This window comes from Prionailurus viverrinus, chromosome B2 (genome assembly GCF_022837055.1).
Source record: "Prionailurus viverrinus isolate Anna chromosome B2, UM_Priviv_1.0, whole genome shotgun sequence".
NCBI classification, from domain to species: domain Eukaryota; kingdom Metazoa; phylum Chordata; class Mammalia; order Carnivora; family Felidae; genus Prionailurus; species Prionailurus viverrinus.
In genome coordinates, this window is record NC_062565.1 from 44347713 (window position 1) to 44369544 (window position 21832).

At 43.4% G+C, this 21832-nt stretch overlaps 1 protein-coding gene across 2 annotated transcripts in view; it reads right to left on the bottom strand.

The window, feature by feature from the left end:
* RCAN2 (regulator of calcineurin 2) overlaps nt 1–3106 on the bottom strand; it is a 279972-nt gene extending 276866 nt beyond the window's left edge. The window contains exon 1 of one of the 2 annotated variants that reach the window (XM_047860057.1): nt 2947–3106. The gene's annotated coding sequence lies outside the window, so the exon portion shown is untranslated. Of the gene's footprint in view, nt 1–2853 lie in introns of both variants that reach the window. The other variant, XM_047860056.1, reaches the window with a different exon arrangement.
* Between the last annotated feature and the right edge of the window lie 18726 nt (nt 3107–21832).

The window sequence follows — 21832 nt, forward strand, 5'->3', positions numbered from 1 at the left end:
TCTGGCTGCCAGCACTATGTGGCAAATGAGCATCCTTGTTTTCTTCCTGATCTCAGAGGAAAAGATTTCAGTTGAAATTCCTCATCCTTCTCAAATCTAATCCTTCTCGCCTAATTCCTAACTTAGTTAAAAACCTGACCATCCATCTAGGCATCAACTCCTTCCACACCACCACCCACTTGGTGACCTACTACTACTAATTCTCCCTCTGAAATGGCTCTCTAAGGATCTCTCTTCTCTTTCTCTATCTTACCTGGCTCAAGCACAATTAATTTTTCTTCTTCTTCTTCTTCTTCTTCTTCTTCTTCTTCTTCTTCTTCGTCTTCTTTTGCTTGCATCACTCCAGTGGTCTAAAATCTAAGCTCATTCCCCTTTGCGATACCACCTATTTAGGACCTCCAAAGTCACTTTTGCAAAATTCAAATTAGATCAAATCTTTTCTCTTCAAAAAGGCTACATAGTTTCTCCTCCTCAGTGGAGTGTATTCACATCTCAGGCTCACTGAAACACCCCCCAAACTCTCCTGCCACCCCCTCATTTCAGAGGACCTAAATGTTCTTTGAACACAAACTTGCCTTTGATGTGGAACACCTACCTGGCCCCTTCTCTAGAAAAAAAAGCTGCTGCTGCCTACTGGAATGCAGTCCAAGTGCACTGCTTTTCTGGAATCTCTTCCAGATTCCCTCCACCCTTCCTTCTTTGGGCTTCCAATGACCTTGTTCCTATCTCCACTAGCCATTCACCATGTGGATCACTATCACTTATTTTCTTATCCTTCTTTTCTGCTAGATTGATTTCTGAAATGCCTGGGCTTCATTCTTTTATCCCCTGGCACAGGGCCTACATGGCCCACAGTAGATGCTTAGCAAATAACTGCTAAATAACCTGAGTGGATGGGGGCGCCTCAGTGGCTCAGCCGGCTAAGCATCCGACTTCAGTCAGGTCATCATCTCGCGGTTCGTGAGTTCTAGCCCCACTTCGGGCTCTGTGCTGACAGCTTGGAGCCTGGAGCCTGCTTCAGATTCTGCGTCTCCCTCTCTCTCTGCCCCTGCCCCGCTCATTCTCATTCCCTCCCCCTCTCTCTCTCTCTTTCTCCCCCAAATAAATACTTAAAAAAATTAAACTGAGTGCATGGTCCCCAAAGAAATAAAATTACCCAAAGAAATAAAATGAAACCTCAGTTACTATCAAAACCTATCTCAATAAAGCTACTTTCCATAATATATATAACTAACTGCAAACAATTACGTAAGTAGCTTTCAAAAGAGTGTAATGGGAACTTGCAAATGGCAAAGTTCTCGAGTTCCCACTTACGCTCGTTAAATGTTCATCAATGGAGAGGGAGAGCCACATCCTCCTAGATTTAGTTGGCTTCTGCAGGACCTGCACACACAAGGCATTCTGAAAACTCCCGGGATCCTGTAGCTTTATTTGAGGACACTTTTCCCTCACAAAATTCTGTGGACTGGACTTGAGTAGTAGGTGCTCAATAAATGCTGATTTGATTTGCAGGGGATTTGAAAGCAAAGTGCAACTCACATTTTAGACTAATTCAGTGCAATGACTGATTGTACTTAAGATAATAGCTCCAAGGCTAAAGAAAATCAATGGGCAGCCTGAAAAGCAGCCAAATGCTCACTCCCCTGCCTCGTTCTACAGTCAATGCTGACCTGCTTCTTGATCCTTTCCAGCTTCTCAGCTTTTCCGACTTCGCTGCTTCCCCAGAATGGAGAGGGCCAGTTAGCAAGTGTTGTCCTGTGCCTGTGATATATTTGTCCTGTGTTTTGATGTTGATGTAATATGTGAGAAAGTTGAGTGGCATTTTTTTTTAAATGTCCTACTTTTCCTAAAGCCTACCCTCTGTGTGACAGGTTAAATGTGATTCTAGCTGAAGGAAGGAAGAAGTGTGGACTGGAAGGCCGTAGCCTTCGTTCACCTTCAGTTGTGGGACTGTATGTTAAAAGGAGCCCAGAAACTGTTGTTTTTACTAAAATCATACCAAAAATAACAAAATTAAAAAAAAATAGCTCTGGTAACGAACTCATTAGATGTCCACTGAACACCTCTATCCCAATGATGTAGAAAATAGGAAAGATTCAAAGCATGCACCCTGCTATAACTCATTCTGGGATAAGAAAAAGACAGCAGTGCCTTGGAGAATAAATCATTAACTAAAAGTCAAACCGAGACACCCTGGAAACCAGTGAGACCAGGCGGCTGGGATTTGCCTGTTCCCTCTGGTGACTTCTAGAGCGAAGCATCCCACAGGCAGGCAAACTCAGCACACTGCACTCCCTTCTATTTCACTTTTCAAACTTGAAGTTATTTTTAGATGACCCATGCCCACTAATCCCAGGCAGGACAATTCCCAGCCCGCTGCGCCTCCAAGTACCTTCCTCCTCTCCAACACTTTTTAGGAGCACTGATAAGGAGTTTCTAGTTCTCTCCCCTCTTTTTCCTCCCCTCAGAGTGCAGTCCACCTGCCCTCACTCCCTCTCCAAACCTCAGTCCACAGGGGGGCCACAGGCGTCATCTTCGCTGTTCTACTTGTGCACCTGCTGCTGCTACTAGGAAGGCGAGCCCTTGGGCCACTAGGAATGGGGCAGGGGCTCTTAGAGACCCGCGCCCTCTAGAGGGGGGTCAAGGGAGACTTCCGTCCCCTCGGCCGCCGCGGGGACTGAGAGCCGGAGCAGACCCCCCTCCGTCCGCGGCTGCCGCCCCCCTGCCCAGCCCCCGAACCCCACCGCGCTCGTCCGCCCCTCGCCGCGCCCTCAGCCACGGCCGGGGCGCCGCGCGCAGTCCCCGCTGGACCGGGCGCAGGGGCGAGCGGGCCGGCGCGGTTACATAACCGACCTGCTGGGCGTCCACGAAGCGCCGGCAGGGGCTGAGGCGGCGGCTCCGGCGTCCGCGGGGCCGGTGACTGCGGGCGCGGCGCTGCCTGCTCACCTGCCCGCCGGTGCGAGCGAGTGGGGGCGGGCGCGGTGCCCGCGGGCCTGGGCGTGGGGCCGTGCGCGGCGCGCCCCGCCTCCGGTCTCGCGGTCCGTGTGTCCCCGGCTCCGTGCCTCCCGCCCGCTCCTCCCCGCAACCTCGGCCGCCGTCAGCCGGGACAAAGCGGCTCCGGGGAGGGGCCGAGCCGCCGGCTCTCGCAGGAGCCAGCGGAGATGGGCGCGCCCCCAGCTCCGACTCATCGGGCCAACCTCCAATCAGACCCCAGGAAACCGAAAGCCCCTGTGTGGCCTCCTCTCCTCTCCTCCCCCCTGACCCGGCGCCCTTCCCGGGCCCGCACCCGCTCGGCTCCCCGGGCTCCCACCCTGCCCTCGGCTCCCCCACACCCCGCTTCCCGTTCAGGGTGCCCGGGAAGCGAAGAAGACCCTAAGGACACCTAGCGCGCGGGCCGGTCCGCGGGAGTCCGGCCCCTGCGGGGAGGGGTCCCCGGGGTCACCGCCGGGTAGGGGCCTCCTGGGGGTGTGAGGGGGCCGGGGGGCTGATTGTGAAGCTAAGGGTGACTGGGCAGCGACAGCCCAGAAGAAACTGGCGGAGAGGCAAACTGGGTGGGGAGTACTGGAAAAGAGACTTTTCTTACAGGCAGGCTGAGCCCCCGACTCCGGGAAAGGAAAGGTCGGGAAGCCCCCTGGGGCGGGGCGTGGTGGTGGTGGGGGGTCTTCGGGGCGTCTGCTCCGGGTGGGTGCCGCGCCCTCTGGCTGGAGACCTGCGCCCGCCCCGCCCACGCGCTGAAGGTGCCCTGCGCGGGCTCCTGGGCTTTGCCAGGATTCGCAGCCACCAGACCTGGGGACAGAGGGCTTCAAGGACTCCCATTGTGCCAGAGCCGGTGACCAGCGGGAGGCTGGTGTCCTACGGTAAACGGTCGAATGTGAATCAGAGTCTAGGCGAGATCTGTTGCTCGACAAAGTTAAGATAGACGTCTCTGCTTTAGAAAATAAAGCAATTCAGAGCCTGAGGAAGCCTGTGGCTTGCGGGTGGCAACGCGGCGGACGGGGCTGAGCCTGATGGCAGGAGAAAGTCAATAGTGTGAAAAGACCAGAGCACGGAAAGTGGGGAAAATTGAAGGAAGGACGGGGTGGGGGTGAGAACCAACTTGAGTGAATAATATTTAAATCAGCTTGGCATTCTGTCATCTAATTGCCATAAAAATAGCTCTTTTAACTTTTCCTTTTTATGCCATTCTGTTTCCTGGTACCAATATCAAAATTGCCCCGAAGCAGTCTGTACGTTTCACAGTTCCTCGCTTACCCAGACACCACATTGTTTTTTCCCAAGGGTGACACCGAATTCCATCTTAAAAACGATTAAAGAAAAACAAGGAAACAACAACAAAAAGGTAGTAGACCTTAGCTCTTCACTCCGACTAATCTGCATTAATACAAATAAAGGCAGAATTTTGGAGTTGGAAGTGGCCTTAGACTCGTACTCTTCTAAACTTCTTCTGGATGCATAAATTCATAAATACCTGCTGATTTGGATGAATTGCGTTTTCGGATAGAATTGTGTGAAAAGGCGTTCTTTACTGAGCCCCAACTTGCCTTCCTAGAATTTTCACTCTTTGGTTACAGTTCACTTTCGGAAGCCGTGGAGACAACAGTCCAACTCGTTTTCCAACTGAGTGTGTTTCAAATACGTGGAGATAGTCCTCATGTCTCACTCCAAAATCCCCCTTTCCCAGTGAAACATCCTTAATCCTTTGAACAAAATCTCGCTTTACTTGTCAAAAAAGTTTAAAAGACTTTATTTTTTAAAGTTTAAGGTTCACCACAGTATTGAGCAGGAAGTGTAGATATTTCCCATATACCCCCTGCACCCACAAAGACAGCGTCCCTCATTATCAATATCCCCCACCAGATTAGTGCTTTTTTTTTCTTATAATTGGTGAACTTACATTGACGCATCAGTATCAGCCATGTAGTTGATACTATAGTTTACATTAGGGTTCACTTTTGGTGCTGGACGTTATTTGAACTTTGACAAGTCTATGACATACCCACGACGACAGTCCTCTACAGGCTAGTTTCACTGCTCTAAAAATCCTCTGTGCTCCTCCTTGCTTACCCACTCACCTCTGGGAACCACTGATATTTTAGCTGTCTCCATAGTTTTGCCTTTTCCAGAATGTCATAGAGTAGAACCTAATACCGTGAATAGTCTTTTCAGATTGGTTTCTTTCTTCTTTTCTTTCAGCAATATGCATTTATGGTTTCGTCATGTGTTTTCATGATTTGACAGCTCATTTCTTTTTTAGCACTGAATAATATTCTGTATTCTGGATGTATCAGTTTATTTATCCATTCACCTATGGAAGGCATCTTGGTTGTTTCCAAGTTTGGGCAATTATGAGTAAAAGTGCTGTAAACATCTGCATGCAAGTTTTTATGCGAACTTAAGTTTTCAACTTATTTGGGTAAATACTAAGGAGTGGGATTGCTGGAACGTATTGTAAAACTGTGCTTTGTAAGAAAACACCAAACTGCCTTCCAAAGTGGCCGTAACAGTTTGCATCACCATGAGAAATGGGTGAAATATCCTGTTGTTCCACATCCTCACCAGCATTTGTCATTGTCAATGTTTAGGAATTTCACCGTTCTTATAGGTGTGCAGTGACATCTCACTGTTGTTTTAATTTACAGTTCCCTAATGACATATGATGCTGAACATTTTTCACATGCTTATTTGCCATCTATATGTCTTCTTTGGTGAGATGTCTGTTCAGATTCTTTGCCCATTTCTTAACTGGGTTGTTCACTTTCTTATTCTTATTGTTTCTTGTTATTGTTTAAAAAGTTCTTTTATAGTTTGAATACCAGTTACTTATCAGATATGAATTTTGTAAATCATTTCTCCAACTCTGTGGCTGGTCTTCTCATTCTGTTAACAGTGACTTTTACAGGGGCACCTGGGTGGCTCAGTCGGTTGAGCGTTCGACTTCGGCTCAGGTCATGATCTCACGCCCTGTGAGTTCAAGCCCCGCGTCGGGCTCTGTGCTGACAGCTCAGAGCCTGGAGCCTGCTTCTGATTCTGTGTCTACCTCTCTCTCTGCCCCTAACCCACTTGCATTCTGTCTCTGTCTCTCTTAAAAATAAATAAACATTAAAAGAAAATTTGAAAAACAGTGTCTTTTACAGAACAGAAGCTTTTAATTTTAATGAATTCCAGCTCATCGGTGATTTATTTTATGTAGTGTGCCTTTAGTGTTTTATCTAAAAAGCCATCGTAATACTCAAAGTCATCTGATTTTCTCCCATTTTATCTCCTAGAAGTCTTAAAGATTTGTAGCATTTTGCATTTAGGTATATAATCAATTTTGAGTTAATCTTTGTGAAGAATGTAAGGTCTCTCTCTCCCTCTCTCTTTTTTTTTTTCTCTCTCTCTCCATATATTGTATGTAGATGTCCAGTTGTTCCAGCACTATTTCTTGAAAAGACTATCTTTTCTCCATTGTATTGCCTTTTCTCCTTTTTCAAAGATCAGTTGACTGTATTTATGTAAGTATATTTAGGGACTCTCTATTATGTTCCATTGATCTATTAATCTATTCATTCACCAATATCACATTCTCAATTACTGTTGCTTCATGATAAGTCTTGAAGTCTGGTTGAATCAGTCCCCTGATTTTGTTTTCTTCAATATTGTATTGGTTATTCTGGATCTTTTGCCTCTCCATATAAACTTTAGAGTCAGTTTGTAAATATCTACAAAGTAATTTGTGAGAATCTTGATTGAGATTGCATTGAATCTGTATGTCAAATTGAGAAGAACTGACATCTTGACCATCTTGAATCTTCTTATCCATGAACATGGAATATCTCTTCATCTGTCCAGTTTTTCTTCAAGTTCTTTTATCAGGGTTCTGTAGTCTCATTCAAATAGATCTTATATATATTCTGTTAAATTTATACCTTAATATTTCGTGATGGAAATGGTATTGGGTTTTTAATTTCACATTCCATTCATTCATTGTTAGTCTATAGTCTAGAAACTTTACATGGAAGAAAACAAAAGAATACACACATACCCTGAAAGAAATAAAGTCAAAATGATGGACTATGATTCTACAACCTCAAGGAATCTCTGGTGTCTATATCCTCCGACAAAGGCCACTATAAACACACCTGTAGTTAAACAAGCTGAATTTACGCTCACTATAATAAAGAAGAATATACTACATGGAGACAATGTGGCATGGAGTTAAGAGCACGTTAGAAGACCTACCATGGGATTTGAACTTGTCTTAAGTGACTTTTGGAGAGGGTTTAAGGAAACAATGATTTGCTCTAGATTGGATGCTGTTAGAAAGGAGGGTAACAGTTTGTTGTCATATAGCAACAAATTTACAAGGCAGGAGAAATCAAACAGGGCTGTAGCTATAATTATAAAGAAGCAGCAGTCTTTCGTATTAGCCAGGATTGTGGAATATTTGATTATTTTTGTAGTTTGGACACGTTTTTGTCTTTGTTTATATATGGTTGCGGAAGCTCTTGCTTTTGTCCTGATTCCTCATGGTCCTAGGATGTTTTGTGAAACTGTTCATATTCAAAAGGAAAACACCAAAATCAAACTGATCATGCCTGGCAGATCATAGCTGTCTGGGCCACTTGTCTCTTTCTCACTAGTAAGATATTGTCACTGTGACAGGGACACCTTGGCAGTCTCATATAGTTACCAGCCCATCTACAATCCCTAATAATAATCAATAATACCTAGTACCTAATGTCCACCACCTTTTCTACAAGTGAAAAAGGAACAAAAGTAATATGTGTACTTTCACAGGGCTTTTGAAAGAAAAACGAATGAGCATAAGGCTCCCAAGATGACTAGAGAAAAACACAAGTTGGTGCTGTGTGATGGGCAAGAAAGAAAGTTCTGTGAGTATAGGAGCAGTGCAGGAAGATGCTATAGACAGAGCAGGGTTGGGGCTAGTCTTCAAAACCGAATTTGGAGAAGAAAATAAGGCAGTTGTCCTTTCGTGTGGGGAGAGCCACACTAACCCTGGCGAGGAAGATCTGTGGCCTTGTTAACTACTATAACATGGGGCAGACAGGAGAGGCAGCAGCCAGGACAAGATCCACCTTCAGGGCTGGACAGGCACGGGGATGGAGAATAGATGGAAGCAGAGGGAGAGGAAATTGGCTATAGCACTGGGCCAAACCCAGTCCAAATGACTCATTTGGTCCCCAAATAACAGCCCAGCAGACAAAAATAACTATCTAAGCACATTGTTGTCATCAAGAAGTCTCCCATAGAGACACTGGCTCACCTTGACAAAAAAAAAAAAAAAAAAAAAAAAAAAAGCTTGGAGAAATGAGATACAGAACAAGACAGAGACCCCATTACCTGGATCCTAAGGTGGGGACTGGTTCTTGGAAAGTAAGAGGCTCAGGAGGCTCTAAGGATAGCTTGATTGCATCAGTGCGGCTGGAGCGCCTTACAACTTCCCTCTCACCTAAAACTTGGATCAATTCTAGAGCTCTGGATGGAACTGAATTGTAGGCAAAGGTACGAGAAGTGAAGGACTGGAAACACTGGGGCCCAGGGAAGCTCTGAAGTTTTCATCTCAACTCTACTATTTATTAGCTGGATGTCCTTGAATAACTAAATTCCTCCTCTAAACTCTAGTTTTCTCATCTGTAGAGTCAGGATCATGGTAACCATCCTATACATTGTTGTAAAAATTAAATACCATGATGTTTATAAAGGATTTGACCCAGTGTCTGGCTTCATGATAACCATCATCATCATCATCATCATCATCTGTTTCATTATTGGCTGCACCAACATCATCAAAAAGAGAAGACTGCTCTATGGGAAAGGTCTTCAAGTTACGGCCCAAATCTAGCCCCCACATGTTTTTGTCAATGAAGTTCTATCAGAATACAGCCACATTCATTCATTTGTGTATGGTCTATGGCTGTTTTTACAACAATGGCAATTGAGTAGTTGCGATAGAGACCTCAAGATCCGAAAGCTGAAAATACTTCCTCTGTGATCTTATCCAGAAAAAGTTAGCCGACTTCTACTCTGTGGCAAGAAAAAAATCAAATGACCGTGGATGGCTATGCTGGAAGCTATAAGGACTCCCAAGTGGACAAAGCACAAAGGTGCTGTAGAAAGTAATAAGAAAAGGTTTAACAAGTAAGCCAAGGCACACAGCTTTTTTTAAATAGTCTTAAAAATTAGGAACTAAAATTTTATGCCATGTTCCAGTCATCTAGATCAATGAAACTAACTCTCTCTCTAGGACCAGGTACATAATTTGGGGGACCTATTGCCAAATGACCAAACAGGACCCTTTGATCAAAAAGGATTCAGAATTTTAAAGGGGTGCCTGGGTGGCTTCGTAAGTTAAGCTTCCGAGTCTTGGTTTCGGCTCAGGTCATGAACTCGTGGTTCCTGAGTTCGAGCCCCGCATCTGGCTTTGCGTTGACAGCAGGGAGCCTGCCTGGGATTCTCCCTCTCTCTCTGCCCCTCCTCCGCTCTGTCTCTCAAAATAAATACGCTTAAAATTAAAAAAAAAAAGAAAAGAATTTTAAGACGATGGCATCAGAGCGTTAAACCAAGCACAGGGCCTTTCTTCACAGGCTGCATAGCCCTCTCTCACATAAGCATCCATACACGCATGTGCACAGACACACATGCATGACCCTACACTCACAGAAACACCTGTAACTGAAGAGCAATGTACAGGTAGCCGATTGCAAACTTAGACGTGCCTACCAGAGCAATGCTCTGCCTACCCAGAGCATTTTCTCCTATAAATGATTTTTCTACGCCCACAGCCTCCTCCTCCTTCAATTTTGATGCAGCAGTAAAAGCAGTTTCCCTCTGTCTGACTCCCTCTTCATGGTTGCATGACACATCCATATTATCGTTCAGATGGCAGAGGAAGAAGGCCTGTCTCCGATTTCTCTTTTTCCATTTATTGCAGCATGCTATGCCCAAAATAATCCGGTCCGCTCTCACAGTGGCCCCAGGTTCACCATGCCAGGATGAAAGCCACTGTTGTCCATGTTGGATCTTACTCGGCTTTGGAGCATGTCAGGTGTATAAAGTCCTACAGTTAAGGCGTTGGTAGAATGACATGCACAAGAACAGCCACGGGGCACCTAAGCTGATCTGTATTTCCTTCACAGAAACAAGAATGTGCAAGAGGCTGCAATATGGGAATTGTCTGTTAAACGAAAACTCGTGAATTATTTCGTTTGCCCCAAAAGGAACCAAAAAAATACACAAAAACAAAAACAGAAAGATAGATGGGTTGTGTTTTGTTTTTAATTAATGCTCCTTTGGCAGTCTATGGCGTGCAAAAGGTATACATAAATAAGTCTTTCATGGTCCGTAGTGTGGAAAATATTCATAGATAGGTAAGTTTTCTAATGTTGTTGTATTTGGGGAGAAGGTTGTAAAATACAAAACAAAACGAAACAAAACAAGCAAACGCTTTGGGTATCAGGAGTATGAGTGTGCAGATGTCAGTAGGCTGATTTCAGGTGTGACAACAGATCCCCAAGTCCCATAGTGAGGTAAGTGCTCCTACAGGGATCTGGATGACTGAGCACCTTCAGGGATGCCTGTGACTCATCGGTGTGGGTTGATTTTCCAAAGAAGGAGCAACCCATAGGGCCATCCACATTTGTCAGGCATTAGTCAGATTCCTCCAGGATTTGACAAGGTGACAGATTACTCTGATAAGTTAATTTGTGCTAAGGTGGTAATGGCTGATAATAGGCTCTCTGGTTATTCTCAGATAACATCTATACTTAAATGGGGCCAGGTTCTTCAGAATCTGATGGCCACAATCCATCCTGTCTTTCAGCCAGCCTGTTCCTCCCTGTTCCCGGAGCATGCCCTCTGCTTTCAGTCTTCCATGCTATGCACTGGCAGTTCCCTCTGCCTGGGTGCCTTTGCCTGACAAGCTCAAATTCTTCCACCAATGAGCAACTGAAAATAATAGCAACAAATGCTACATACCCTATTCTAAGACAGTGATTCTCAAAGAGTTGTCCCGGCACCAGCAGCATGGACATAACTGGAGAAATTATTAGAACTGCAAATTCTTGGGCCCACCCCAGATCTATTGACTCAGAAACTTGGGGCGAAATCCAGAAACCTGTGTTTAACAAGGCTTCCAGGGGGTTCTGACACACGCGAAAGCTCAAAACCAGTATCCTAACCAGGATGCTGTCTTACATCAGCTCGTCTAATCTTCACAGCAGCCCTCTGAGGTGGGTACTAAGATTACCCCCATTTTACAGACGAGGGAATCGAGGCACAGAAAGTTTAAGCAACTTGACAGAAGCTGTAAGCCGGTAAATGGTAGAGCTAAGCTTTGAATCCAGCAATCCGGCTCAAGAATGTGGTTGCTCTGCCCAACTATATTGCCCAACTATATTACGCTTTGCATCAATGCTTCTGCAAAGCTTCTCGTGATTTCAATCTCCCAAATCTCACCCAACAACATCCGTAGTTCTCACACCCCTTTCTTCTCTTATGATACTCATGTTTTTCCCGTCATTCTATCTCCACTACCCAATTACAATGAGCTATATTACAATGAGCAAACTTTGGTATATGATGGAATCCAAACTTTGGAAAGAATGAATAATTGAATGAATCGATCAGTGAATCAATAAATGTCTTGACTCAGACGTAACTTGATCAGTATTTTCCAGAGAGCTTTAAAAAAAAAAAAATACTAATGGGGCGCCTGGGTGGCGCAGTCGGTTAAGCGTCCGACTTCAGCCAGGTCACGATCTCGCGGCCCGTGAGTTCGAGCCCCGCGTCAGGCTCTGGGCTGATGGCTCAGAGCCTGGAGCCTGTTTCCGATTCTGTGTCTCCCTCTCTCTCTGCCCCTCCCCCGTTCATGCTCTGTCTCTCTCTGTCCCAAAAATAAATAAATGTTGAAAAAAAATTAAAAAAAAAAAATACTTTCCAGAATCCTATCCCTCACCTACTTAATCAGATTCTCCATGAGTGGAGCCTGGAAATCTGTATTTTAAAAAGTCAAAACCCAAACAAGGAACCTGGGTTTAAGAAAAAGTTGTCCCCGGGGTGCCTGGGTGGCTCAGTCGGTAGAGCGACCGACTTCGGCTCAGGTCATGATCTCACAGCTTGTGGGTTTGAGCCCCACGTCGGGCTCTGTGCTGACAGCTCGGAACCTGGAGCCTGCTTCGGATTCTGTGTCTCCCTCTCTCTCTGCCCCTAACCCACTCACATTCTGTTTCTGTCTCTCTCAAAAGTAAATAAACATTAAAAAAAATTTTTTTTAAAGAAAAAGTTGTCCCCCATAAACTGATTCTGCACCCATGGACCCTCTGTCTTAATTAGCACTGACAATTTCAGATAGTTTGGCAAGACCAAGTTGAGGGCATGAATGGGGAAAAGGGAGGTGTCTTTGGACCTTAAATCCTGTCCCATGGGGAGTTGCTAACCCTGTAGTAAATCCTTCCTGGAAGAAAGCCTAAACATGCTTCAGATTTTAGGCACATCTGATATTCCTTGAATAAGATCATATAAGAAACATCTGCATTAGGTACCACTGAGCTGTATATGGTAAGGGTTTGTTTTTTTTACCTCCAGAACAGGCAGTCCTCAGCATATATATATATATATATATATATATATATATATATGGGTCATATTCCAAAAATGTATTTGTAAGTTGAGTTGTTTGGAACTCAGAAAACACTTTCCCACAGAAGTAATATTAGAAAAAGGGTTCCAGTCCTCTGCCAAAACACAAAAACTGATTTAGAACGCTGTCCGAAATAGCAGTTCAGATGGGCTACACGGACATCCATGGGAAATGTGGCCGGGACCCGCCCAACTTGGAACAGGGGATTATGGGAGCACAGTGACTTCTGGGTGAGACTGGGCTGTGACAGCATCAGAGACATGTCTTGGCTGTCCTCCCTCCCTCAACGCATGCACACACACAATTTGGTGGCCACTGGGCACATAATAGAAAAACAAAGTAATCACTCAAGGAAGAATACTTGGGATCCAATGAAACCCTTCGTCCCTTCACTTGTGCAGTCAGGACCTTCCCCAGACCTTAGCTCAGAGCTCCCCAGATAGGCTACAATCAGCAGTGTTTGCCCCAACCTCTGACATCCTCTTACATCCTCTGACATGGAAATATTCTGCAACCTGTAATTACTTAGCTGTGTGAAATCAGGCTACATTCTCTGAGACTCGGTTTCCTCATTGGTAAAATGTTGGGGAAAAGGAATGGTTTATCTAGTCTGTAAGTTCTTTCTAGATCTAATATTCCAGAAATCAATAAAAATAGTTTGCTTCCTTGTGAAAAGATTTGCCAGTCTGCCAACTGTTCTACATTTTCCATGCTTGGCAGTGAAATACTGAAACCTCCTCTCTTCTCAGGCCCAACGATGCACCCAAAAGCACCAAGACTGGTAAGGGACAGTTTCATTTCACTCTTACTAAAGTTATTTCATTTAATTCTCACTTGCCCACATCCAAACTTCACTTAGGCAACCATAGCTCTTTGGGTTTAATCCCTGTACTTAATGGGACATTTCTCAACACACAGCAGATTAAGGATCAAGTGGGAAAGTAATAATAATTTACCGACATGGAAGGTAAAAAGACGAAAAGAATTTTAAAACTCAAGGGAATTTGAAGTTATTTTAGGAAAAAAACCTTTTAAAGGAACCAATTCACTTAATTTTAATGTGCATCATCATGGACTCGAATTTAACTCAGGACAAAACGTGGTTTCTTTGACAGTACTCCCCTCTCCCAAAAGTAATACTACGTAGAAGAAAAGAAGTGAAGACATGTGGTTATCATCAACCAGTCTTCCCAAGTGAAGACTTGGGATTGGTGACATCTGATAGAATTTGAGCTCAGAATTCCATGCCAGCTGTAAGGATAATGTGCCCCTATGATAGGCTAAGGATGTGCCTAGAATTGGCATTAAGAACTTCAACAAAGTCCAATTAGTTTCCACTGCCGTATAGCTTTAATGAGATTCAATTCTCCGACCAAGATAAGAACAGAAACTTTTGCTTTCACTCCTTAAACACACATACATAACAACAACATCAACAACAAAACAAAGTAAACAAAAGCAAAAATTATCCCAAAATATGCAACAAAAATTCCCCAATCCCCAACACCTTCCTAGCCAGCCTCATAAGAATACTAGGGAATTGGGGCGCCTGGGTGGCGCAGTCGGTTAAGCGTCCGACTTCAGCCAGGTCACGATCTCGCGGTCCGGGAGTTCGAGCCCCGCGTCAGGCTCTGGGCTGATGGCTCAGAGCCTGGAGCCTGTTTCCGATTCTGTGTCTCCCTCTCTCTCTGCCATTCCCCCGTTCATGCTCTGTCTCTCTCTGTCCCAAAAATAAATTTTAAAAAGTTGAAAAAAAAAAAAAAAAAGAATACAAGGGAATTGTTTGGGGTAGGAAGTCTGGTTCTAGAACCTCTGGAATTTCAGATCTCAGAACCAGTGTTTGAATCTAATAATATCTTATCAGCCTTCTACTGTGTGTCAGACACTTTGCTGAGTGTTTTATATGCACTCTTTAATTCAACCCTTAAAACAACCTAGCGAGGAATGTGTTATCTCCATTTTGCTTAGTAAGCATTTATATTCCAGTTTAAAGAAGGAAAAAAAAAAATGGAGAGAAGTTAGCCAGTCTTTTTACCTGGTCCAGCAACTCCATGTTTCTACACACCAGAAGCCTACCTACACTTGGGTAGATTACAGAGATCATATATGGCCCAAGTCCAAAACCAATTCATTCTTACACTCTAAAAATCGGCCTTGATTCTCAAAGTGTGGTCCCCGGACCAGAAGTGTCATCATCACCGGGGAGCTGGTTAGAAATGCAGAGTGTCAGGGCTCACCCCAGACAGCATATTTTAACCAGATCTTCAGATAACCTGCGTGCACACTGAATTTGAGGAGCTCTGATCTCAGGCACACGCAGAGTAGCAATTCTTCCTGGCCCTCTGATGGTGGATGCCTAGAGACTTCTTAGCCCTCACATCTCAGGAGAAAGGCAGAACTTGTGTCCACAATATTTCAGGCTGCTGGGCCTCTATCTGCTTTCCTATTCTCCTCTCATGAGCTCATAACGTCCTTTGTCTGATAATCCACCTCGTGAAAACCATTCCTCAAGACTCAACTCAGGTATCATGGAGACTCTTCCTACCTGCCCTCCTCCTATTCCAAGAGAGAATTCACCACTTCCATCTTTTTCGTCCCCACTAAAGATCAGATCAATGCTGCTGGAACTTCTTTGACTGCAAACCATAATAAGACACACTTTAAAAACACACCTGGGGGCACCTGGGTGACACAGTTGGTTAAGCATCTGACTCTTGATTTCAGCTCAGGTCATGATCTCACGTTTCGTGAATTTGAGCCCTGCGTAGTGCAGAGTCTGCTTGGGATTCTCTCTCTCAGCCCCTCCCCCACTCATGCTCTCTCTCTCTCTCTCTTAAACACAAATAAATAAACTTCAAAGACAAACCTGAACACACACACATACACACACACACACACACTACCTGTATATTACTGAAATGAAAGGCTTATGAAAGATTACCTGTATTTACTATGTGCAATTCAGTCAGATATTTTCAATGTTACTCTGTTCTATTTCCTGTGTTCGCGTGCTACGTGGGCCAGAACTATTTGTGAAACCCTGTACATAGTTATTTCTTTCAGAGGAACTGCAACACTAGGTGATTTCGTCTCATGTCTATCACCTCTTCTAAAGAGGATGTGGCCCCATGTCTGACACCTATAGGGACTCAGTCATGTTTGTTGAATGAATAGTGAATGGATGCATGAATCTTGTTGGGATCTGCTTTTGAAGATGGCTGCCACACCACCCCTTTGCTCCTTGGCCCCACTGCCATAATTTAGAGAAAAAAAATATGAAGTCTTGTTTATCAACCACCAACCACAACTTTAAAGCAACAGAATGGATTTCTGTGTTCCCAATAGGAATTTTCTTTTTTTCTTTTTTGTTATTTTTAATATGAAATTTGTTGTCAAATTGATTTCCATACAAGAGCCAGTGTTCATTCCAACAGGTGCCCTCCTCAATGCCCAATAGGAATTTTCAAATGAAAAGTGATTCTACAGAGTGTTGTGTTGAACAATAAGAAAAAAGAGAGTTTAAAGAGAGTTTAAAGAACGATAGATAGGCTTTGCATATATTTTTTTCATTTCTGATGCGTTATTAGTCTCCCCATTGTAAATTAAATGTAGCTTGAGTCACGGTAATGAAGACACATTTAGAACATTCTGTGTCAGGCAGATGCCAGCCTGCCATTTGAGCCTCTGCAGGGTATTCTGCCAGTTCACCTCCATTCTTTCTTTCAACACCTCTGCCCTTCCAGCATGATAGCCCTTGGACAGAGGTTTATGATGGGGAAAAATGATGACCAACCACATTCATTTATCATTTATATCCCAGGCTTGGACACGACTCTCTGGTGCATGAGACAGGAAGGGAGTTTGAGACTAGGTGTCAGGACCTTCAGTTCTGTTTTCGAAAGTCACAGGGTCACGGCATGCTGTCCTTATTGCATTCACAAGAGGTGTATGGAAAAATCGAAGACCTGGAAAACCAGTCTGGAAGGAGCAGCAACTTTTTCAGTCTTACCTCTCACTACAACACGATAGAAAAACAAGCCTACCTAATAATTCTTTTATTTCTTTGCAGCTTATTCTCAAACATCGCATTTATGTATAACTTGAGAGTCTAACGGTCTGGGTTTTAGTCACGGCTCTTAGTACTGAGTGACGTGATGCCCCCTGCCTTAGTTTTTCTATCCATAAAATGGAGATAATAACAGTATCTACTTTACAGGGTGTTTGCAAGGAAAAGGAATGAGATTGTGCATATAAACTCTTAGGATTGTACCTGGCACATAGCAAAAGCTTAGTAGATGCTGGCTAACTTTAAGATGATTACGAAACACAGAAACTGTATGTACATATATTATTCCTTTGCTACCATATTTAGACAAAGTAATAAAAAATCTTCTAAACAAAATGCTACTCAGACTAAGTGCAATGTAACATCCTAGGTTGGATCCTGGAACAGAAAAGGCCACTAGTGGAAAAACTAGTGACATATGAATAAAGTCTGTAGTTTAGTTAATTTAGTTAATTTACTAAATAGCAAATTTAGTGTTTTCATAAAATGTTAATACCAGGAAAATGAGTGAAGAGGGTTCAGGAACTCACCGTACTAACTTTGCAACTTTTCAGTAAGTCTAAAATTATTCCAAAATAAAAAGGTTATTATTATTTTATTTTTTTTTAACGTTTTTATTTATTTTTGAGACAGGGAGAGACGGAGCATGAACAGGGGAGGGTCAGAGAGAGGGAGACACAGAATCTGAAACAGGCTCCGGGCTCTGAGCGGTCAGCACAGAGCCCGACGCGGGGCTCGAACTCACAGACCGTGAGATCATGACCTGAGCCGAAGTCGGCCGCTTAACCGACTGAGCCGCCCAGGCACCCCAAAAAGGTTATTATTTTTTTTAATTCCAAATGTAGTTCTTGAGAATGCAGTAACTACAGAGTTGTGATAGGCCTCATGGAAAACCAAGAGATCAGGAAAATATGACTTTGTCTTCAAAGAGCTTACAGTCTAATTCTGAGAACAGAATAGCAATGAATTTACCATAAAGTGGCCAGTAAATGTCTTAATAGGAGTGGAAACAAACTTGTCAGCCTGATATTAAGGACCAGTTTCATCAACTCCACTGGTTGGTTGATCAACACAACTTTTCAATTCCTGCCTCCTTGAGGGGTGACTCTGCTTAGTCTGTATTTCAGTGGAGGAATTCTCTCCATGCTGGATGTGCTTTCTGGTTCCTAAATAATGCAGATGTAAACTTCATTTCTTTATTATTTTTTTATAGGTAGTGGAGAAAGAGCACAAACCTTGTAACAAGCAAACCTGAGATCGAACCCGGGTGTCACTTACTTGGGCGGGTTAATCGACTGACTGCATTTCCCTTGGAAAAGAATGAACTTGTTGGCTGTTATGTCAATCAAATGATCAAATGAGACGATGTCATGAGGACCCCTGGCCTACAACAGATAGGTCTTATTATTGTTGTTATTATTAGAAATTATCCACGAGGCATGTGCAGTGGCAACCATACTCAAATACTCATTTGTCAGACACTCATTTCACCTTTCTAAGATCTCATTCGGAGAGTCCAGGATTGTTTTGCCAGATGGAAAGGGTGGCAGACCCCAATGCAAGAAGTTGCACAGATTAGGGGCTCATCACATGGGCTTCAGAGCCAATCAGCCTATTACCAGCTTGCGACCTCTGTGTCTTTGGGAGACTGACTCCACCCCTCAATGCCTGTTTCCTATCTGTTAAGTGTGGATAACAACGCCTATGCGCAAAGGTATGTTAAGAGGAATTCACATATGTCAAGTCTCTAGCATAGTGCGTGGTACATAGCTAGCTTGGCAAATAGCCATTACTGTTAGCTATTATTATTCAACAAGAATTTCCTCTCTTTTTCCTAGATGTTCAACACCCCATTTTGTTCAGATATGGGGATGCAAGGTACTCCGGGAAGAGGGGCTCTTTACTCCAGCCCCAGGGATGAACCATGATTGGAATAAACCAATCATACTATTTCCCTCCCCTGTTAGGTATGTGGCTGAACTCTGGCCAGCGGAACCTAAGGGGAAATCTGCTGGTAGCTTCCAGGAATTTTTTTTTCTCCTTTGTTGAGTGCTGTCATGAGGGGGTGAGATGGCAGCCATTATATAGCCATGAAAGGAGCCAGGAGAACCACAGACAGGCTTTCCCAGGGCCCAGACATCAGCAAGCTTCTGAGCCATCTATTTTTGGACATCTTGGTAAATAAGATAATAAATGTCTTAATTGTTTAAGCCACTTTTAGCCAGATTTTCTTTTACTTGCAGCCCAAAGCAAGCTAACTCAGAGGTCACGGAGAGTGAGACACAAGCATCATTATTGCTGATATGATGGATGAAGAAATTACATTTCAGCGAGATTAAGGTAATTTCCTCAGGGTTATACAGTTAGTAAAGAGAATGGAATGAGTGAAATATATTTTTATGTATTTCCATTGAACTTTTTCTTGGTCCATTAATTTACCCCCAAAATATTTATGAGGTCTACAAGACACTTGCATAGCCCCTGTGACATTTTCTGGCTTCAGGGCTTGGGTAGAGCTTCCGGTGGGTAGAGCAGGGTGAGCACACGTCCAGAGACTGCCACTGCCATATGTGCATTTCTAAGCCTTCATAAAATGTTCAGGGAAAAGTCTGCCACTGGATAACTGAGGGGCAAGCCTATAGCAAGTGAAAATATTTCCAAAAGTATGAATTCCAAATTTGGTTGCCCACATATGTGAAAAATCACAGAATCGACAAGCTATTTAGTTACAAATCATTAATGTTAATACCGGTCTGATGAGATGCTTGGTTTGATGCCAACAATTTTGGGAAACATGAAAAGACAGTATCAGATAGTAAAGAACCAGAATTACCCAGTGTGAGCCCCCTTCTCTTCCTTTCTCAGTTTGGACGACTTCCCTGTATCTTTGTATTTTGGAATAACTTGAATCTTTCAGCCTGCTTACAGATTTTCATCTTATTCATTTACTCATTCTTTTATTAATTGATTATTCAATGACTATGGTAAAGAAGCTACTATTTCCTAGTCAAGTTGGGGTAAATAGTGAATATAAGCACCTGGTTTTGACTTACGACGATGGTTAAAATCAAGTATTAAACCAAGTATAGACAAGTGGGATTAAGAGCACACTTATTGTGATGAGTACTGAGAAATGTATACAATTGTTGAATCATGATGTTGTACACCTGAAACTAATAGAACGCTATATGTTAATTATACTTGTGTTAAATAAAGTATAATTGTATCACAACAGTTATGATTTCTTGAGATGCTTTATGTATGTTTTTATTTATCCTCTAAACTATTTTCCAGGGTATGCATCATTATTTCCAACATCATGGCTCAGGACACTAAGTTTCAGAGAAATCAAAGCAATTTTCCACAGGGTTAGACAGCTAGTCAAGGGCAGATCTAGGTTTGAGCCTGGGTCATTCAGACTCTAAACACTGAAATTTTCGACAGCATGAAAGTGGTGAGTAGAGCAAAAAGAGGGTGATTTTTGGACCAAATCTTGTGGGAAATATGGATATTTGAGAGAGAGTTATGACAGGGAGTGAAGCTCGGGAAGGATATAACCCAGTACAGGCTCTGTGGTGAGGATGAGAAGGACGCACGGATAACAGGAAGGATCCTAGAGGAGAAGAGCGATGTTGGGAAGGGAGACCGTGAGGAAGGTTAGCCAAGGCCAGGGTATCTGGACTTAACGGAGGTGATCACAAGTTGTTGTTGGTTATGTAGAGAGGATGAGCCCAGTTTTTCTGAAGGATTGAGAGAAGAAAGCAAGGTGGAGGTATATACACCAGAGAAGCCCTACAACTAGCACCTCAAGGACCCAAGAGAGCTCAAAGACAAGAACGCTGCCAAAAATAATTAGTTGCCAACATTTAATAAGCAGATTTCTCATAAAATTCTGCATGTACAGGGTCTCCTGAGGGGGAAAAAATCATAATATCAGGTTCTGGTTTTGGGGAGCCCTCACTTCTAGAGAGTGATAGGTAACCCAAGCTGAATGATGGCTGCCATCTGTAACCAGCAGCAGGCTCACCCAGACCGTACTGTTTCACAAATTTACAATATTTTCCTGAACGCTGTTGGCATTTTACTTTGCCACCCTTGATAACTACCAAAGTATTAGCTGCAGATATCTCTGGACAGTGGGATTGTTGTTGATAGTGGGATTTTTTTTTTTAAACCGGCAAATTACCTAACTGTATTTTCTAAATTTCCTTTAATTATGGCGTACTGCTTTTATCATAAAAGAAAATGTAAATGTTATTTTTAAAACTATCAATTCCACAAATATTGAGGGAGGAGCTGTGGCTTGGCAGGAGTCCCTGTGAAAAGATCCAAGGGTTTTACTGAAGTCAGTCTCAATGTGAGCCAACTTCATGACACAGCAGCTAGAAAACAAGACAAAACAAGACAAAACAAAACAAAACAGAACAAAACGAAACCCTAACAGATAATTGGAAGCCATGGCCTCATGGTGCTCTGCATGGGTCAGGCCTCACTGGGAGTATAAGCCACACTTGATTGGGAAAATGATAAACTAGAACATGTTTGCTGCTGGGAAACCAAGATAGAAAGAGTCTAGAAGTCAAATCACGTGATGAGAGAAAATAGACATTTTTAGCTTGAGTTTCTTTAGAAAAACCAAAGAGACATGTGATCGCTATCTTCAGGGTTTGGAAAGATGAAATGTGGTCAAGACAATGTTTGCTCATTCAACGCCAATGTGGAAGGTAGGGAAAGCACCAGAAAGAATGATAGAAAAGGGATTCCACTCTACCGTGAAATAAGGATTTAAAAATATATATATACAGATTTATGCAACAGTAAGCTGCCTTGAAATCTTCAGGCAGAGAGCGTGTGGCAGCCTATTTTAGGTGGAACTTTGGTCAAGATGACCTCAGCAAACTCTCCACAGGCAGGGTCCACTCTTTCCCGGACCAGGAAGATTTCAGGACTGTTCACAACTCTCCAAATGCAGACCACTAGGATGATGAGAGGACGGGTTGATGCTAGTCAACCTTCAGGAAAACATGAAGCAGGACTGCCAATGACTAATCTGCCTCAGTTTCCTCAAAGCAATCATCCTTTGCGAGGTGGAATGAAAAATATTTTCTGGAAGGCAGAATAAGCAC